The sequence below is a fragment of the Argiope bruennichi genome, chromosome 1 (genome assembly GCF_947563725.1).
Source record: "Argiope bruennichi chromosome 1, qqArgBrue1.1, whole genome shotgun sequence".
Lineage (NCBI taxonomy): Eukaryota > Metazoa > Arthropoda > Arachnida > Araneae > Araneidae > Argiope > Argiope bruennichi.
The window spans coordinates 116,801,451-116,823,436 of record NC_079151.1 but is presented as its reverse complement, the minus strand read 5'-3'; the positions used below and the strand labels follow the sequence as shown (position 1 = coordinate 116,823,436).

The window sequence follows — 21,986 nt, the reverse complement described above, 5'->3', positions numbered from 1 at the left end:
GATCGAATGTGTTAGTTTCATTTATTTAACACTGTTGTATAAGCCAGTGTGATCATTAGAATCTTTTCACTTGGGCTGGGGAAATGAATTTAAAAGCTGTACTTAACAAAACATTTTCCTGCAGACTTTCAAAAAGGAATTTTTGATGTTTGTATTTTTCATCTGAAAGTTGTGTTTGCCTAATATTTAGCATCTTAAACCATATCTTGGATAGCTAACAACTTTATAAATTCTATAAATGTACTATTTTGCATGTGCTATGGATATATATTAGAATAAAATTTTAAGTTTAAAATAGAAAGGATCAAGTCTAAAATTAATTTTGTCATAAGTGAAATTCATATTTGCATGGTTGGGAACTTGACAAACTACTGTTATATTCTATTTTATTACATCTTAATTGCAAGTAAAATTTATAATTTTGGTTTTTGTGAATGTTCAATATAATTTTCGAGTGTTAATACTTCAGCAGAATAAAAAAAAAATTATGTACCTATAGCTCAAATTTTTTTTGCATTTTCTATACACAATATTATTTGCGTACGATTCAGGGAAATATTAATGTAACAATTTTTATTACAAGAACATTTAACAGTTTTGTCCTAGAAAGACATGGTTAAATATTTCTTTTATAAAATTTTAGTTAGTTCCATAAAGCTTAGATTTCTGAAGGGATATAAATAAGTGTCTATTAAGAAACATAACTAGTATTTCTAAATGTTTTCCTCCTTATTAAAATATTTTTAAAGAATATTATGAAAGGTAGTAAAGTAATATTCAATACAATACTGCATTTGTCAACCATTGATGCTGAATTGGAACAAGTTTTATAATGGTTTTCAAATCTATAATATATTTAACTGACATATGGACAAATGCATCCTTTGCTTTTTTTTTGAAGAAAAAACTGAAATGGAATTTAAGGATTGTTTATCTTGAGTGAAATTATTCAGATTTGTATTTTAACTATAATTAGAACCAGTCCCGTTTTAAAATTTCATTTCTCCTACACTTCATATAAATAACAAAACCTGACAGGGCTACTTGACTATTATTATTTCAAGAAAATGTTTTTAAAAAAATTGCTTATTAAAATTAATGGAATTCAACATGAAATGCATTTGATTTTTTAGAATTGTTAGAGGTTAATTTACAGTTGAATGCTTTCATTTTAAGCATATGTTAGATTCAATCTTTTATTTAAGTCTCAAGTGGACTAGTATTTATTGTTCATTAAAATCTGGTTTGATAAACGGGTACTTTATATGACAACTCGAATTTTATAAAACGGATGGTCTTTATAAAAATGAGAATCGCATCAAATACTACTTTATTTTGGTTAAAGCTGCATGGCCGAAAGGGGCTTGCGTGCTGTGAAGCACAGTAAAATTTTATCCTGTATGCAACCCGTCATCGTCTAGATGTATTTACCTAAATAAATTAATGGGCAGTTTATTTCTAATATTAATTGCTTATATAATTGTTATGTGGTTGTTAAATATGAAGTTTTAATATTTTAAATATTTATCATTAAATGCCAAATAAAATTGATTATTAAATCTTGATTTTTTTTTTTTTTTTGTAAAGATTCTTAAATTATAATGTTAATTTGGAGCTTCAATATTTAACTCATTTAAGATTATGAAACGTGTCGAATGTCGTAGAGATTATATAAATAAATTTCAATAGTGTTTGTAAATTGTAACTAATTGAATAACTGGATTAAATTGGGTTATTCAACTGATTATGAAAAGAATAATTTTTTTAAATAAGTAAATCTGATATTAAATTTAAAAAAAATTATAGCTTTATTAAATATCAAATGTTGAAAGTAACATTTTTTTCTAAGATATACCTTCTTAATGTAATAATTTGATATATTGTCTTAATTGCGAAGATTTAATGTTTTTTGCAACTGTATAATCTTGGCATTTTTTTATTATAAAAATTCAAGTACCTGTTTTATGATTCATGCATTTAAAATATCCTATTTTTTAAAAATATATTTGTCTGAAAAGGGCAATTATCTTCGGATCAAAATGAGTGAAGTTTTTCCAAAAAATGATGTAGCATTCATCCGTAGAAAAATTAATCCCTGAAAACTGCATTTTTATCCATATAAGTAATTATATTGTGATTATGCTAGGTGAATAACAGCTTTAATAGCATCTATTGCACAGTTTAATTTTTGACTACAGTGAATTAAGACATCCAGATATTCTATTACTTAATGTGATAGGCCTTTTCATTATTTTTTGTACTATATAAACTTAAACACTTATGCTTCAATAAGTGTTTAAGTTTTGTAAATTTGATCATATATTAGTACTTTCAGAACCTTACTTTTTTTTGAAACTTTTTTCTTTGGTTTGTAACCAGCTTTTGGTATATATTTAATTAATTATTTAATTAGTGATTAATTATTTAATTAGTGGTTAATTTGATAATATAATTAAGTTAGTAAAATTGCTGTTAATTTCTAATCAAGGTTATTGCAACAGGAGTTCTAAGCTTTTTCTTAAATTTATATTTCTTTGTAAAAAGGAATTCGGGCAGTTTCTTAAAATCTAAGGCCCAGTCAAAACTTAAAAATCCCATTCCCCTTTTGGGTCATTTCAAAGAAAACCATAGAATACTTGATGGAAATTTTTACATTTTCATTGTTTTAGTACCACATTACTCTGTTATTCAGGGATGAAGTTCATTTAATGATTTATTTATCTTTCAGTAACGGTTGCTATAATACAACTAATTTGCACTGCGAATTAAAATAATTTTGAAGAATTTCTAATTGTTCACAATCATTAGCTTATTTTGCTGCCTTTTATAATTTCAATAAAGGCATAAATCAACACTCCTCTGTTAAAGGAAGTCATTTACATACTTTCTTCAAAGGCTCATAATTCTTAATTTTCTAGATAATGACTCTTGCATAGATAATATTTACTTTACTGTATATTAATCACTCTTTATAGGCATTCAACATTTCACTTTCAATGCATTGAAATACAAACGTTCCTCTTTTCAAATCTCAAATTCTAATGTTTTAATTAATGCACATTTCCCATGTGTGCTGAATGACTAATTATCATCTTATTTGTATTCCTTTTCCTAAAAATATGACTATTTATCGGAAAGGTACCAGGTGACTCATTATTTTAGTTTGTCTAAAACTAATTGTGCTGCTCTTTTTCTTTTTTTTTTCTTTTTAAATGATTGATTTGTGATATTTTATCTATTAAAGTACTTTATTCCTCACATAATTGTTAATTTTGAAAGATTTATTTTTTATATTAAAGGAAAATTTATTTAAAATGACATGCAAATTCTAAATTGCTGAATCAGCAATTTCAATAAAGAATTAAATGCTGATTATATGGACTAATAAATTAAGCTAGAACTTTTCCATCATTTGTTATAAGATAGATAAAGCTATTTATTTGGAATTAGTTGAGAAAAAAAAACGATTTTGATTTCTATTTTAATTATTTTCAAATATTTCAAATGTCTTAAGATAGTTTTCATACTTTTAGAATAAATATCAAAAAGGGGGACCTCCCCCTAAAGAAATGAGGATTCTATTAAGGGTACATAATACTAATATAATTAATAATTACTTTTGTGCATATTAGTTAGCTCTGAAATTAAAATAAAAAACATAAGCTGTTTGATCTTCTATATGGTTGAAGAATGAGATAAAAAATTTTAAAGTGTTTTATATTTATTTATCTCAAAGTTCATATTCTTCAAATAATTTTATTTCATGAACAAAATTTTATTACACTAATGGCCCAATGGGTCATAAAATTCAGTTACTATTATGTTGGGATTTCAATATCAGAAAATTACTTTAAAATCAAGATTAAATCTTAAGATAAAATTGAGGCCCGACCATTTCTAGAATGTCAAATGTTTTTTTTTTTATTCGATATGTTGATATTTTATTAAATGCACAGGCATGTTCTCGTTGTTTCATATATAAAGCTTTTAATTCTTTCACATCTGTTAAAGAATTAGATTTAATGAAGTGTCATTCTTGTATTAGTAAAGAAAATAAATTTTGAGATTTATTGCTTTAACTTTGAAAGGATATATAAGAATAGTATAAATTCTTGTTTTGTTTCATAGAAATTAAATTTTTTTTTATATAGATTTGCAGAACTATTTATACTACATATAGGATTGTCAAAATTATTGAAACAGTTTCATAAAAATAAATAAATAAAAAAGCTTCTGTAACATTTTGATATATGGATAATATGCTACATATTAAACCTTTACACTATTTAATGTTTCATTTGAGCTAATTATTTTTTTCTCATCTGCAAAATTGTCTTATGAAAATATATATAGTACTAATTTTGTTACACTAGTTATTGATTAGAAAATAACCATTACTATGATTTCTTTCTTACCTGTTGAATTTATTGATTAATCAAGAATTTAAAATGTAATTTCTATTCCATATGTTTATAGTTACATAAACTGTTATATATTTTTTTTTTTGTATTTTGCTGAAAAAAGTTATCTCCGTCTCAAGTGATGTCAGGATATGAAAATGATTTATTGATCATTATTAATCTTAATTTAATATATTTTGTTGCTTAATTTTGTTAAAATGTCTTAAGATAGTTTTCGTACTTTTAGACTGAATATCAAAGGGGGAAAAAACAGGAGGGAATAAGTATTCTATCATGAGTTCTTAATACTGACATAAGTTGCAAGCTGGGGATCTTTAATTTAAAATCATTTCTTTGAAATTAGATGCTTTTTCAAAAGTTTATTAGTATTTTATTTCAGAACTTTTTTTATAACAATGAGATGCTTTTGATTTACACATAAACAAAGTAGTTTTAACAAATCATATTCATATATTGTTAAATTTTAGTAGAAATTTAAATATAGACTAGTAAGCTTTTATAATAAGACTAGTAAGCTCTATATAATTGAAATTCTTCTGAACACTCTTCTTGTTTATTTCAGCTTCATAGAAATTCCATTAGAAGCTAGATATGGGGCATTTCAAATATTATAACTCTCCAGTGTAAAAATTATAAAAAGCTGCTGTGAAATTTGTAAAAAATTAAATAAACATGACAGTTTTTACTTTTAGAATTAAAATACTTTTTAGTCATTCTTTTGGTACTCTGCAAACAGCAACTAAAACTTCAATTTCATCTATAACAATTCAAAAAAGAAATTTTAATCTTGGTTTCTGAAAATCTGACTGGAATACTGAATGAAATTATCAGTGGAACAAGAAAATATTTTCTTATGCATGATGTCAAATAAATTAAAACTAATGACATGAAAGTAAAACTGAATTCTTAAATCATGTCACAATATTGTTATTACTTTATAATGATTTTTTTATGTGATTTAGGCAACCAAGCATAAATCTAATACATTTAGGCATGTATCTAAAGAACAAACAATTGCATGAATTCTAGTACTACTAAACATTTAAAACTTTTAAGTGTATTTAAAAATAAAGTTGTGGAAAATAATTACATTGAGAGTATTAAAAAGAAAATAAACATAAGATTGAATATTTGCTTATAGTAGAAACTAATTGTTAAAGTAACAGAGAGTAATAAGAAATAGTAACATTTCTTTAATACTTTATTTGCAATTGTGTTTATAAAAAGTGACACCAAAACTATAATAAATTCATTGTTTCATTTTCTACGCCAGTGATGTACAATGTTACATAGTTTATATATATATATATGAAGATTTTTTTTCAGTTTTGGATTTTCTCTTAAAAAATAAGTTACAGTTCTTCATTACTTCTGACTGCGTCATTGATTTTCCTCTTAAGATGCAAGTCTGACGTTGCAGTTACCCTAGACTTTATTGAGAATTAATTAGGGAAAGTTTTTAATGTAACAAAATCCTGTATTATTTTTTATGTATTTAAAATAATTTATATGATGGGGGATGAAATTCAATTGTATAGAAGCATAGCGTTATATCCTGCTAATAATATTTCTTTCTGATCAAACTGATATTTTAATAATTTATCATATGTTATACTCCATACATTTTACGTATGAAAATTTGTTCCTGATAACAATTTTAACCCGTTTAACCACCAAGTATGAAAGAAAACAAAGAATCTAATGATGAAAGAGAAGATAAAAGCGTGATACTGGTGGAGGAATCTAAGGATAAGGATTTTGACTTCTCAACGAAAAATGGAGACTGCTGAAATAGAGAAAGTATTTTATTCAACACTGATTGTTCAAAAAAAAATATATATATATTTTGATCAATAATGTTGTAAGTGCAGTGTAATGATATAGATACGAATTTAATTTAGTTCATTTATATTAACGTCCTTTTTTTAAAACAGTACTAGGGTTATTTTGAAAAGCAACCTTGTAATTTTGAACTGCGGTCAGATGACACCTGATCCAAACTTCTACACCATACCAGCGGGAGGCCGTTTGACCCCAGCAGATTTAACGGATATAGATATGAAGCATTGATAGAGTTGACGGTGGTGAAATGAGTGCGGAAAATTTTAAGAGTGCTAGTTTGGTTAAAACAAGATTTCTTGTGTGGCAATCAGCAATTTTTCAGAAAAAATCATGTAAAAGTTATACTCTCAGATCTTATGGTTGAAGTAGATGATAGGAAAGAAGTAATTTTTCAAGCAAATATGAATGTTAAAGTGAACTGAACAAATGATTCTAATAATAGTTTAGTTAGTTTTAATTAGTTTTTTATTTCAATTATAATGATTTTATATCAAGTCAGTTAAATAAACTATTCTTGTATAAACAGATAGAAGATTCCTGCTGATTAAGTGTTACAAAAAAGAATGTACATTTAAAAAAATTATTTGGCAACATCATTTCTAAATCAAGATTATGATATATTTGAATAGAGATTTTCAGTTTGTATTTTGAAAAGGAAATAAATTAAAAGGGTATTGTACTGCAAATTAAACTCTTGATCTAAAAAAAAAAAAAAAAAAAAGATAATATAGTTTTAGGGTTTTCAAAATACAAAGCACTGATAATATTTGGATAGAAGAATTTAGGGATAACTTAAATTGATGAAATAAAAAACCCTGCTTAACGCCAATAGAATTTAGAGTGTTCAAAGAAGGAATAAAAAGGTATTAACTGCAGTACTTTTTGAAAAGGATGACAAAATAAACTCAATAAAGCGTATTTTTTAAGTAGAATAAATTTTAAAAAGATTAAATGTTTTATATTTGCAGTAAGAGATCTGCGCTGATGTTTCTGAAGATGCTGCAGTTGTATTTCCTTAAAACTTGGAACTGCTGGGACATAAACAGAAATCTTATATTCCCTCATTGAAATATTAAAATATTTTCTGAAAGAACTTGGTCAAAACATTTTTTTTATGATTCAAAATTGGATTAGTTTTTAAGGCGAACTCTTTGATATTTTCAGAATTTTTCTGATATTTAAAATATAGAATAATATCATGGAAATATTATACAATATTTTGTACTAATAAGAAAATAATAAAATAAATATTATGTTTAACATAGTAGACTCACTAGTTATTGATTTTGAAACATTTGAATTTGGTTAATCTCGAAATATAATTATTTTATTCAAAAAATCCTCCTCACATTTTATTAATTCATTTCGGAAAGGAAATTCTAGAAACCTATCAGTGCTAAAACACTAAATATGACTTAGCGATAAGTTTTTACAAAATATCGAAAATATCATGCTTATACAAATGTCCATGCTACACGTTGGCTTATATTTAACTCTAAATTGTTTGAAATAGGAAAATATCTCTATATGGAAAAAACACTCTAATTGATTTAAAGAATTATATGTTGTGTGAGTCAATTCATTTATTGTTGAAAATATGATGATCCATAGTCCTCCGGTTCTATTAGTCATTAATAAAACTTTCTTGACAATCAACATTTAAGTTCAAATAAATTTCTTTTCTCTGCAACTAAAAGTGAGCAGACTTGTGAATCTTTTAATTTTAATTTAAAATCAATCAACTAATATTTTAAACAAAACTCATTTCTCATTTTCTTTTCTGAACTATTAGTTTGCAGTGCCATCTCTTGTCTTTAAAATGATATATTAATTATTGTCCTAGTGCGACGTGAATTAGATTTTACTTTAAATAATTGATTCGACTTCAATAAAGAATTAATATGGTTAAAAAATTTCAATTATAATATTATTAGATTAAAATTAAACAAATTGTGCTACTTTCGAGTTCAAACACATGAGAATAGGGCATTAAGGAACGATTCGTCACCAGTAACGAATTCTTTAATCTCTGTAGAAAAGTTAATTTTCATTCTTTTAAAGGCTTTTTTAAAGATCAAAATCATTATTTACATCTTAAATCTCACAGTCAATAAATCATACACGGAATTAAAAAGATCACCTTATCCGTCAAATATTTTCACTAAGATACAAGATGCATGTTCATCTACGATGGCAAAACACGCAGCCACAGCATAATATAATATAATATACAAAATTACAATTTTCTTCATTTTTTTTTATATTTATACTCGGAGCAATGTTTTCTTCAAGTAAAAATATAAAAAAGATCTAGAAACATCATAGACGATTTAAAGCAGCTTCGAAGAAAGGAATATGGCTTTAAGATCTATATTTGAAAGTCAAGATATTTTATAGTATTTTTTAGAGAAGAATGTCATTTTTTTAAAGTCCTGTTATAAAGTTTAAGAATAAAAATGGCTTGATTCTATGCATTTTTTTGGGTTGTGACATCATCTTAAAACTTGCAGTCTGGTATTTTCAGCAATGCGTCATTTCCTTTTCTACAACTGACAATCTGTTTTAGTATCCCCAGGTTACAAAGTTGGCAACAGCAAGAGAGTGTTGTCAATCAAATCGAATAAGAATGGGTTCTTACATGAGAAACAGTTGTCTGAAGTTGGGTTAACTTTTTTGAATTTGCATTTAGTTAACTGAAGTCCAATGATTTGTTTGTGAAAAGATATTCTTATCATTGTAAGTTTTGGTTTTTTATTCCATGTATTTTAAAAATGAATTTGATTCAAAATTATATATATACATAATTAAAAAAATGTTTTTTATTGTCAAAATATAAATTAGTTTTTTTCGCCGTTTGCGTTGCCTTGAAAGAATTAGAATTTTTTTTAGATGCTGTTTGTAAATTTTTTACTGCTTTGAGAAGCACTTTTATTCAACTCATTTCCCTAAAAAGAGGGGAAAAACTTTTCTTTTTTTTAATTTGTTGTTCTTTAAAGCGTGGGTGTAAAAATTAAGGCTGTGATGACTATTCCTGTATTTGAAAGGGAATGGGTTATAAAATTAACTTATTTGCAGGAAATTATTACTTAATGCTTTATTTCGTAAATAATATATATCAATATTCAATATAATGAAAATAAGAATCCAAATTATTATCTACTAATGCTGTGTACAACATTGCTAATAATCCGATTACCGGTCTAAATAAATATGTATTAAATATAAAAATATTAATACATAATCAAATAACTTTTTTTTTGTTTTAAGATATAGTTTGCTTGTTGTTATATAGCTTAAAAAGCTCTTATAAATTTGCATAATTTTCAAATTGAAGTTTCACTTGATTTTCTCTTTCTCTCTTTTTAATGTATTTGTTAACAAATAACTTTTTTTTTCTGTTAGAAATATATGTTTACTTTATTTAAAATTCTATTTGAAATATCTCAGCTGTTAGTTTTGAATTACTATGAAATTATCAGATTGTTTTACTTCATTCAAAATTAAAATTTTATTTATGATTTTTGTTTAAAGTATATTTAATTTTTAAAATATTTAATAGCTTTTTACTATTAATCTTTTTGGAATATACTTCTACTTCTTAATTTTCTATTTATGTTCATGAAATAAATTCTATTATTAAAATTAAGAGTTTGCTAAAGAATCAGAAAGCTCATTTTTTTCTTTCTATTAAAATTATATTGTAATATTTGATTGAATAATTTTGTGATAAAAATCATTAATGTAATTTTATAAATAATGCATATCTATTGTATGTCTATCTAAATGTCTACCTTTTGATTTTATTATAGCTTTAATTATCTTCTGTATATAGGTGTGAAATTAATAATTGAATCTATGTTAAACATATTTATTTTATTATGTTTTTTTTTAATGCTATAAGTACATTGATCTTTATTAAAAATCAAGATTATTTTATTGCCAAATAATCATTGTATTTTACTAGAACATACAATGAATATTGTATCAAGATCGATTTTGTGTGCAGGCTTTCTTTTCATAATATTATAAATTCTGTTTGCATAAATATTTAATTGCTAAAAAGCTTTTAGCATTATGCTTAATACTGGTATAAAATGCTTGGTTTTTTTAAACATCTCTTTATAAAAGGAATTTAGAAAAGCCATTGTATTTTATATTGTGAATCACATTGTATTGTATTTATTATTATAAAAATTATTTTTTTAGTTAGTATTTAATATTGTATCTAACTGCATCTTCATAGTTCCAAATTTATGTTTCTTAAATTTATGTGCCTAGTTTATTCTTTATGAGTTGTATCTTTGTGTTTTGCTAGTTAGGTTTAAGATTTGAATGTTCTAAATTCAAAACTTCATTTCATTAAAATTTTATACAGAGATTGTACACATAAATCAGATTGCAAGGTGCAAATATAGTAATGCAGATGTGATAGGAGAGTTTTAGAGTAAGGGGCGACAGCACAAATGTTGTCCTTTTAATTATACAATTTAAAAATAATTATTAAAATTATAAAATGTACTGTAAAATAACCTTCATACTGGTTTAAAATGGGATATTTTAATAAAGAAACAAAAATCCTTTAATGATTTGAAAAGATAATCAAATTCATTACAAAGTTTTGAATTAAAGCTTGTGTTGTTTCAATTTGAAATACAAATACAGTCAGCATATATCTTTATAGTGTTGAATACTCTACTATTTGATTAAAACAATCATTATGTTAAAGATATTTTCATGAGTATTATAGTATAAGTTGCATTTATTCGTGTATCTCTGACACCTATTATTTCCTGTTGTTATTTTGATATGATGCTTTTGTAATATTTATACAACAATCAAATTGATATTTGTATGTAATGAAGTGGTAATATAAATAAGTTGAATCACCAAATGCAGCTATTCAATCAATAATAATATAGCCTACTAGACTATATGATATAATTCTGATGGGATTTTTGTACTGCTTGATTCAAGAGGATTAACCACAGAACAGAATGTAGTAACAGAAATGTAGTATTCATTACAAACATACTAGGATGAACAAATTTTGTGATTTTTAGATTATGACAAATTTCCTGTAAATGTGATTTATATATACCATTAAGAGGTCTGCATAGTACAAACTGAATTTTAATGTAATATTTATTGTAAATGGCTTGATATTTTGAAACTTCTAGTAAATTTAAATACACTTAGTGTCTCATAATACTGTGTTAAAACAGGCAATTTTTAGGCAAGGCAGGTGGTTCTTGTAAAAAAAAGTCTGTTGTATACTGTTCAAATTTCATTCACTTTAAAAAATTATTTCTTTTTCTTTATTCAGGTAAATAAATGTTTATTTTTTTAGGTCTCATTCTTTTAATAATTTTTATACTTAATTCATTAATATTTTTTATGCTTATGTGACCAGAAGTATTGGATAATTTCTTGCTATATATTATGAAAGGAATTTTTTAAATTTTTTTATTTCATTCTAAAACATTGGATGTTTGATAAACCTCTTTTGTTTTCAGCAAGAATTGAAAACAACTATAAAAGATTTTTCTTTTTTTTATATTCAAATTCTTAAGCAAGTACTTAAGTAACACTTAAGTTATTAATTTTCTGTATTTTGCTGTTAAAATTTTAAAAAATTAGGGAAACAAATCTATAAATTGATTTTTGAATGAAATGTTTCATAACAATACAATATTTAACTGAAAATCTTTTTTTTAAAAAATATGATACATATGTTAAATTTATTCAAAATAAATTTTGCCTTTCATTACCAGTTTTTCTTCTTCTTCTTCTTTTTTTTTTTTTGTGTGTGTGTGGACAGTAAATAAAAAAAATGGTTAACATATCTTTTATAAATTTCTCTGAGTGTGTAAATAAATTTTTTGTTTCTAATTGATATTTTTATTTCTTCATCATGAGTATGCTAGTTTTTAACTTCAATTAATATTTTAATTTGATTTATTATCTGTACAGAACAGATAATAAACTAGAGCTACCATATTTAACATTTAAACTAGAGCTACCATATTTAGTCTAGAATAAATTTTGGAAGTGAAAAATGTACAAAATTTAAAAAAAAAAATATTTATTAGAATTTTAATTAATTTAAAATTTATGTAAAATGTTAGTTTTTTAATGGTAATTTTTGAAAATAACTATGTTATAATAATTTTTGTAGTCTTTAAATAGAAAAAAAAAATTTTGAATGATACAAATTTAGTTGTGGTTCACTGTTCCTGCATTTTCACAATTTATTGAAAATACTTTTATGCTTAATTTGCTGCTGTGCCTCTCATTGTTCAGATCAATTTTAAGCCATTGCCATTGTTTCTACAAATATTTAGATGTTATTGTAATATGGCTTCTATTTTTTTAAAAATAATTTTCTTTAATTGTTATAATTTAGGAATGGGGATTGTTTAGAATTATTCATATTCTTTGGCAATGCCACAATGAATTTTTTTTTCTTATTTTCTTTCATCAATTTTTGTCTGGAATTTTTAAATTAAAGTAAGATATTAAGTAATACATCTGATATATTGAAGAATTAATAGTTTTTTTTATCGACATATTTGAATGAAAGTAACTTACTATTCGGACATGCTCATTTTATATAAATAAATTGAGTCTCCCCTTGGACATTACTCGAGGAAGAAGAAAGTGAAGTAACAGTAATGCATCCAACGACGTGCAATGTATTGCACACGTTGCACGTCGTTTACGTTACGTTGCAACGTGTGTCAAGTAACACAAACAGTTACATTTTTTAGAAAAGGTGGCCTCATTAGGGAAGTTCGAGTATAAAATAAACAAATCAGATCTAAGTTTACTAAAATAACACGGTCTTGATACCTATCGCAATATAGGGTTTAAAAATACTTTGTTGAGGGAATTATGACTATCATATTATACTTAAGGGATTTAATTAGTATTATACACAGTTAATATCACTGTTTATCCAACTGGTTACCCAAGACGTCTAATCTGTATTTATAACAAAGGCGGATGAGTGTCTCTGTGTTCGTTGACGCTCTATGTAAAACATCATATGACCATCTTTACCAAATTTGGCCTAAATTGCTTTAATGTTCGAGAATGTTTATCACGGAACGTTTTTTTCGAAATTTTTAATTAATTACAATTAAAATCGAGTAAAATTTATATTTATACAAAAATAATTTTTATAATATTTTAATTTTTTAAAAAAAAATTATTTTATTAGTAATACTTATTTAGTTGTATCCAAATTTTTGCTCAAATTAAAAAAAATTATGAATAATTTTTTTTATTATACTTTTAATGTTGCAATGAAATTCGAGCTGCTTTCATTGTATTTATTAATATTTAATTTCATGTCTCTCTTCCATTGTTGAAAGCCATAAAACGAAGGGCCTGCTTATTTGTTTTCGTGATATGTTTTTATACCATCCAACGTTTTTCAAAATCTGTAAACAAGCTTTTGAGATATTCCATATATTAGGATATATATATATGAAAAGTCCAAATATTATGGTTGCTATTCTTCAATTTTTTTTTATCAACATATCTTGATTATGTTAACATGCAGCTGGACAAAATGTGCCGTACTATATTAATTTTGGAATCAAATAAATATCGTCAAAGCTATATCAAGATATCGAATGCCAGAAATCAAATTCAACAAAAGATACATGATTTCGTCGTAACAGCTGGAATCAGTAGAGACATTTTGTGGAAAGCAGATGTTGCATTCTTATACAAATGTTTTGGCAAATTTATCTGCATCATTTTCTAGTTAACAGTGAGACTACTGTGTTTGAGGAAGTAAAAAGTAAAAATAGCGCCAACTTCATGCAATTAGATGATGCAGATTGTTACTTGATTCCATTCGTGACGCTCCTATTAACACTGAACATATAGGTGCAAGGCTACTGATAAAAATGTTAAATATCTTTTATGATTTGGAGTATAAAATTACTTTTTAAAAAGAACCTTTAATATCAAAATATGCATGAGATAATAAAATAAAATACTATCTGTTTCTCGGCGAATAAGCTGATCACCAGAGGCGGACAGTTATATTATTGCTTTGAAAAGAACAAGTTGATGAAGTAAAAAAAAATATATTTCTTACTATTTATGTTCGTATGGATATGCTTTAAATACGTGGTTATATTTGCGTTTTAGAGTATTCTGAAATTACTATTATATTTTTAGAATTTTGTAGTCATTTATTAGTATTACGTAAATATTGTTAAATTTTATAGTTTTTGTTTATAATTTCATTATTTTATTTATAATAATAAAATTATAATTTTATAATTATAGTTTATAGTCATTTGTTTAGTAATTATTATAATTTTTTTGTATTCATTTAGGTTTGTTTATTTAACATTTAAAAGAATTAAGAAATTAACTGATTTAAGAAATGCAAAGATCAACATCAATGTCATTTCTGATTTTATCTATACTACTAATAAAAGATAATATGTACGTGTGTGTTCTGCAGGACAGGCTGTTTGAACTACAGCTTTCAAATTTAGCACAAATATAACTTGAAATGTAAAAATGTGCATTTTTTCTAAAGCGATTTTTTTTTTTGAAATTTCAATCAATTTATTAAAAAGTAATAAAAATTTCGGCATTTTTCTGCAATTATTCTTCAATATATTATTGCGCAAAACTGAGTTTTACACTTTTTTAAAATTTATGAAATTATCTTTAAAAATATACAGTTTTTACAAATTTTGACAATTTAAAAAAAACATTTTTTATATGATCTTTAACAATAACTTTCATTGGTGCAATGAAATTCACACCGTCCTCACTGTTTCATCAATCATTTAATCGTTTGATTTCCCCCCCTCCCCCCATTATTAAGGAAGAATAATTCCATTACTTATCTGCGAGGTTTACTTCAAAATATGAAATTCCTTTACTGCAAAAGAACCGCAAGCAATTTTCATTAAATTACACAGACACTTATTTTTTTTTGTGGCATTATAATGTTAAAAGGTTTGATGCCATTAGACAATCTCTTCTGTCTTATTATATGTTGGAGATTAAATTAAACATAACCAATAATTCCGGTTGACCAAGTGATCTCAGAAGATAGCTAGTCTGAAATAATATTTTTCGAAATTGAATGTTTGCTGTGAATTGGATCTTTTAATGGATAAACTAGTAATTGTTGTAAAAAGTCAATTGCTAATTTTTAAAAAAAATAAATTCTTTAAATAGTTTGAATTCTTTAAATAATTTTTTTGATAGACGACTACATTAAAAATTGATTTTTAGTGAAAATATCGAATATTTCTCAATCAGCATTTTTAATTTTTGAACAGATTTCTTTATAAAATAGTTTACATTTTGTTTCTATGTTTATATTTTTGGGAAGGCTGTATTCTTATTTGCATTATATACTTTTTAATGCTATTTAACTTCTATTTTCTCATATTCTAAATTTTGATAAATGCAAAAATAAAATTCAAATACATTTTTTTTTGCTCATATTCGGCATGATATTTTAATATGTTCTGCAGTTCCAAAACTACAAAAATAAGCTGTTTTTTTTCATTAAAAATTTTTTCATATTGCGACTAAAAAAGTTAAAAGTTTCATTAAATTTGTCAAAGGAAACCCGGTATTTGAGACTAGATAGAAATATAACTTATTTCATAATTCAGGAATTGGATAATATATTATTTAAGTTGTTTCCAATAGGTCTATCTTCTTCAGCAGAAAGTTTTTGATTTTTACCACTTTTCAGCCAAAATAATCATATTTTTTCCAATTTTTCAAAATACTTTTTGGTTTTTAACTGATAGATTTTTGCTTCAAAGGTGTCTTTTTTTTTTTTTTTTTAATTATATAATTACTGCAGAAGTACACATCTTTAAGTATTTTTAGAAATTTTTTCAAAAAACTGTCATCCCCAACATTGTCAGAAACATTAATTTTTTTTTGCCACTATTACATCTTGTTTTTTTAATTGAAATCTTGAGCGGTTCTTATCGTGTCTGTGAATGGAAGCCGGTGTTTTTGATTCGAGAATGTTAAATGCTAGATTTTAGATGATTTACGCAAGTTAGCACTTCTCTTGAAAACTACCTGTTTCAACTGCCACTTCCATTGCATAACATTAAGTAGAAAAAAAACTGTACATGTAATGGCAAAGAAAAAGGGTTGGAAGCATGTCAAAGTACCGATTAGCCCCCCTCAGTGTCTCTGCAACCTTGATTTCTTACTGTCTTCTAATGCCTACTCATCCTTTGTTTTATTTATAAGTATCATTTGCCAAGCTCATTGAAATATTTTTTTCAATCTATTCTCGGAAGCACACGTCTTGCAGTCTAAAATGAAAAGCTTTGAAATGTTTTGGCTATAGTCCCGTATAGAAAAAGGTAATTATCACCGATATTTATATCATCTGCGTTAAAAAAATTTCTTTTTTTCATACCGCCAATGTGTTGATTTAAATTTGAGATGAAAGAAAATATTTTTTTTTCGCCGCCGTGTTTGGAAACCGAAACGAAATTTTTATTATTCAGTTTATATTTATTATTTTTATTTTTGAGCATTTTATTTTTTGAAAATTAAACATCCAGCCTTTTTATTTGATACTGTAATACTCTTAGAACATAACGACTGATGGCATCTTTCAATTTCTATCTTACGTTTCTCTATTAAGTGCTTATATTTATTTTGGGATTGTTTTTTTATATTTCACTTCAACATAGTGAGAAAGTTAAAAAAGTATAATAATTAAATTTTTCTTTGAATTGTATTTAACCCTTTAAAGGGCCATTTTTTTTAGTCATATTATGTTAAAATATTTTTTTGGCTTAAAATTGGAATAAGAAAAGGGATTCATTTAGCTTATTAGATAAATTTAATTTGATCAATTAATTTGGTTAAATAATAATTGAGTAACAAATCAAGACACATCATTTTGTGTGAGATAAAGAAATGAAGCATCTAAGTTTCTGTCTTTCTAAAAAAATTTGTCAGAACTTATGCCAACCTACATAAATTCATTCAAAGATTGATAAATTTGGTGGGAAGCATACTTCCCACGGCCTTAGAAAGGGTTAAAGAGCTAAAAAGTGTCATAATTCTTATAATGTTCTTATATCATGTTTGTAGTGATTTTGGTGTTAAATTTTGTAAAGCTAATTCAATTTTGCAGATTTCTGAATTTTCCGAATCGAATTTATTTATTTTTGACAGTTTTTGGCGACTATTTAGCCCGCCAAGAATATTAATTGAGTTCGATTTCAACTAAATTTCATAGCTTGATGTTCTTAATATTCTCAATAGAATATTTTTAAGCATCAAATTGTAAAATGACATTAAAAGCGTGTTATTTTAAAAATCTTACTCCTGCCCTGTTTAATGCGTAAATGAACTTTCTTAATGGAATCAAGTCCCATCACATCATAAGTATCTTTAAAAGCGTAATTGTCTGGATATCCAATACTGTTCTCTTTCTCGGTATTGTAAATCGCTCTCTTTTGTACACTGCATCGATGCCGATAATTAACATAATTTTTTTCTTTGATTTTCAATAGTGGATGAAAGTCATGTGATTAAATATTTGATGAAGTAATGAACATTTTTTGAGTTTCATTCCAACACTGAAATATGTTGTTAAAAATTATGGAACCCCCCCCCCTTGTCAAAATTTAGAAAAAGATTATATGGCAACTAAATTGGTATTCTTAAAAGGATAATTTTTAAAAATCATATGGATGCAACTATATTTTCAGAATTTATCGATCGAAAATGTCAAAATCTCGCTTCATTTTAATTAATTGAATTTCTGAAAAAGAATAATCCGAGCCGCACATTCTTACTCTTCAAAGTGTATTTGTTCCAAATTTATCAGTTTTAAATCAAACGTCGTGCTATATTGGAGCATTATCTGCATTTTTAATGTATTTATATCGTCGGTATGTATGCTGATACATTCTTGTTGTTTTAATATGTTATTCATGTTATAAGATAAACCAAATTTATTAGTGCTTTTTATATATATTGCATATACTGCATATATATTGATGCGCCATTTTTTTTTCTGTTACTGAAATTTATAGATTTAAAATTATTAAGAAATTCTAAGAACCAGTCCCCAGTCAGAATCATTGAACCGATTTCGCCAATTGTTATCTCATATGAAAGTTTATTATGCTAAGATCAACAACCTCTATTTTCTGGAGATATCCTAAATTAAAATTTTGATAAAACCCCCAGCTTCAACAACTGGATCAATTTCGAAAATCTTGTTCGCCAAGCCGTTCCATCATTTGCATGCATGGCCAATCGATTATAATACTCTATATTGTGTAAATTAATTACAATAATTAGGCTTTCATTTGATATGATAAAATGTAGATCATTATAGTTTGTTGGCAATACTAAATTTATTGTTATTGTTATGGACAAACATTTGATCGGGAAAGGCGACTAGTGACTTTTTAAATCAGTATGAACACATAAACTAAATTTTTCCTTTTATTTGGTTAATTTAGCTGCATACCGCTAAGATATATCTAATGTAAAACTCTAAATTCTGGAGGAATTCCATTATGATTACTTACTTTTTCTCTTTATTATCGTCTTACTTTATTTCTTATTTTATTTTGATTATTTAAACTTTATTCTTATTTTATTATGATTATCCAAATAATGACTTGAAATCCTGGCTCTCTTTAAATGCAGACCGTAGCTGCGGTAATAGCAAGCCATATACGTAAGAGGTATCAAAATATGCATTATTCTGACATTCCAGTTATTTTTATTTTATGTTTTTCAAATCTTTGCACTTCAAATGCGTCATGTAGCATTTCTGTATTTTAAATCGATGCAGTTATTCTTAGCAGTTATTCTTCTGGTATAGAGTTTCATACGTACATTACTGTTGCAATACTCTAGCCATTTTCCGAAAATGATTGCTCGTTATTGTGTGTTTTTCTATAATAAATGGTTATTTTTAGCGTTTCGTAAAGTCGATATTTGAAATGTGCATTTGTAGTTATTGAGTTATATACTGCGGATTCCGTGCTAAAGATAAGCAGCAAGAGAGAATAAATTAAAAGTTTTTTTTTTCTAGAAAAGTGGGGAAAAAAAAAAAAAGGCTACTTCAGAAGAAGATAGTAATTGTCTCAATATTTATTCTTTATACGTTGTGTTCGCTTTTTTGTTTTCTGAAATTTGTGGACATTGACGTCACAAGTGATTCTATAACTCTAGCCTTTTTTATTTATTTATTTTCATCTGTTCATCATGCTTTTGTCACGCGGATTCTCTTTTAATCAAAATATATTTATTTGTATTGGACCTTTTTTATTTTTTTATTTTCTCATGTGCAAAGTATTAAAAGAGAAAGCATTATAATCGTCAAAAAATTCGAAATCGGGATTTAGATGAATCCACGTTTCAAGACTCCCTGAGTTCGAAAAACGCATTTTTGGCATTACATTTGTGTGTGTTTACCTGCGAATATGATAATTCAGAAACACTTTGAGCTAGATGCTTGAAGTTTGGTTTATGGATTTTACACAAAATTCAATAGATTTCTATCAAATTTTGAACGAAATCACTTGAGAGGAAGTTGTCTGTCCTTGTACAAGTGAACACGATAACTAAAAAATGAGAACAGCTAGATGGATGAAATTTCGAACACATTTATCATCTAATGTGTATAAGATTTGGCACTAAACCTGTTAAGGTGTTTGACTGTTTGTTGGTCTGTATTCCCTTATGCATTTAAGCACGATATCTCAAAAATGCAACGACTTAAAATAAAATATTGTATGTGATCTTGTGACTGCAGTTGTAGCTCTATGCCAAGATTTGGTTTTATAACAACAACGAAAATACATATCCGATTTTTGGTACCTATGGCAGCTATTAATCATTAATGATCGTACATTAGATTCAGTAAAAACGCTAGATTTAGGTCAATGATCGATATTTTGTAATATTGTTCGCCAGTAGCATACAATTAATATACAAGTACAGATTTTCTTTAATATGGTACAAAATACATATCTCTCGTGTGTGTGTATATATATATATATATATATATATATATATATATATATATATATATATATCTTAGCACTCGTGGCGTTCACAGTCGTCTCAAGATCCACAATTTTATGCGGTAAGGACAAGGGGATACATCTTTCTTTCAAAGTATACGAGGAAGTTTCGGGGCGACCATTTCTGCTAGTCAAGAAGCCATATCTTTTGTTTGATTATTTGTCCATAATTAACTTGCATGTTTCTATGTTTTGAGAAATTCTTTGTTTGTAATGTATGATTAATTATGTATCTTGTTTATCTAATGAAGCACAAAACACCGTTTTATTCAAATACTAGATACCTCCGGATATTTGCTTGCTAATATGAAATGCTTGATTAAGTTAGATTTGAAATTCGTTTTTCTGTGAAGCTACTAGAGTGAAACATATTAAACAATAACATTAGATAATAATTATTATGAAGTATTTAAAAAATGAGATTACGGACAATAGGAGGTATTATAATATTGTTACGAATCTGTGATGCTGCTTCCCAGCATAGTTGGTTCCATCATCAGAAAGACCGTTTTACAGTCATCTGTATTGGACGGAGTCCGGGTGTCGCGTCGGAGGTCCCAGAGCTTGGCGAAAAACTTGGCGACCATTTGACGACGAATTTGGCGACTTTGGCGCCAAAATAGATTATACCCGAAACATCAGGAATTTTCCCGATCCGTCCATTGGGAACCGAGATACGCCTTGAACGTTCCTGATTGGTTGAGAGGCTTCCAGCCCCGCCTCCTGAGACCTATAAAAGGAGACAGTCTGCAGCTGCCGGAGAGTAGTTGGAATCGACGGTAAACAACTGGCCTTCCAGAGATTAGCAGAGCAGCGAAGGAGTCAAGCTAGTGCTGAACTAAGCTGTGCACTACTGTGTGCAGTAGAGTCTTGTTGTGTGCACGTCTCGGCTGAAAATAATTGTCTTCCCTATGCTGTATATAGTTGTCGTCTTTGTGCTGTCCTGTGTGTCTTCGTGTAAATAAACGTCGTTGTTTTTTTTCTACTGCCGCCTGCTGATTAAGCGTTCTCCACACCATATAACTTCCACTATCCAAACAAACCCGGAAATTTCGTAACAATATTTTATATAAACATATTTTTTTACACTTAGAATGTTATATCTGTTTCTTTTGAAATGCCTTTATTTACGTGCACGTTGGCATTCCGCCTACCACTGACTGATATTATTGACGTTTATCACAACGATTAGTTTGATATGTTAATTGTTATTTGTATTAGTTTGGTGATTTTGTCTGGCGATCGATTGTCATATTTAGCAAATGTGAGGCCTCAAGTTTTGTCTAAGCTTGGTTCTCGAGATACAGGGAAATTCCCGCAAAGTTCGTCCCCTCTTCTTATCAAACTATGAAATGCGGACAATTTCCCTGAAATTTAATATTGTGGAGCTATCGAACGAGGTGAAGCTAGGAGCACTGTGGTTCATTTCATAGTTCTATCTGGTGCTCTTTTACGATGGAATATTTGAGGTATACAAGCATACTTCTTCACATCTCTGACTTTTTACTGTAAAAACAGTATTTAAATTAAATTATTTTGATCTAAGGTATCCATGTCATCATTTGCATATATTTGTTTCGAAATAAAAGACAATATGTATGCAGTATCTTTATTATGCTATAAATATTTATTATCTAATAAT

At 26.5% G+C, this 21,986-nt stretch overlaps 1 protein-coding gene across 1 annotated transcript in view; it reads left to right on the top strand.

The window, feature by feature from the left end:
• Window positions 1-8,848: 8,848 nt before the first annotated feature.
• Window positions 8,849-21,986, top strand: part of LOC129966518 (ectonucleoside triphosphate diphosphohydrolase 5-like) — a 76,230-nt gene continuing 63,092 nt past the window's right edge. The window contains exon 1 of the mRNA XM_056080965.1: window positions 8,849-8,999. The gene's annotated coding sequence lies outside the window, so the exon portion shown is untranslated. The remainder of the gene's footprint in view (window positions 9,000-21,986) is intronic.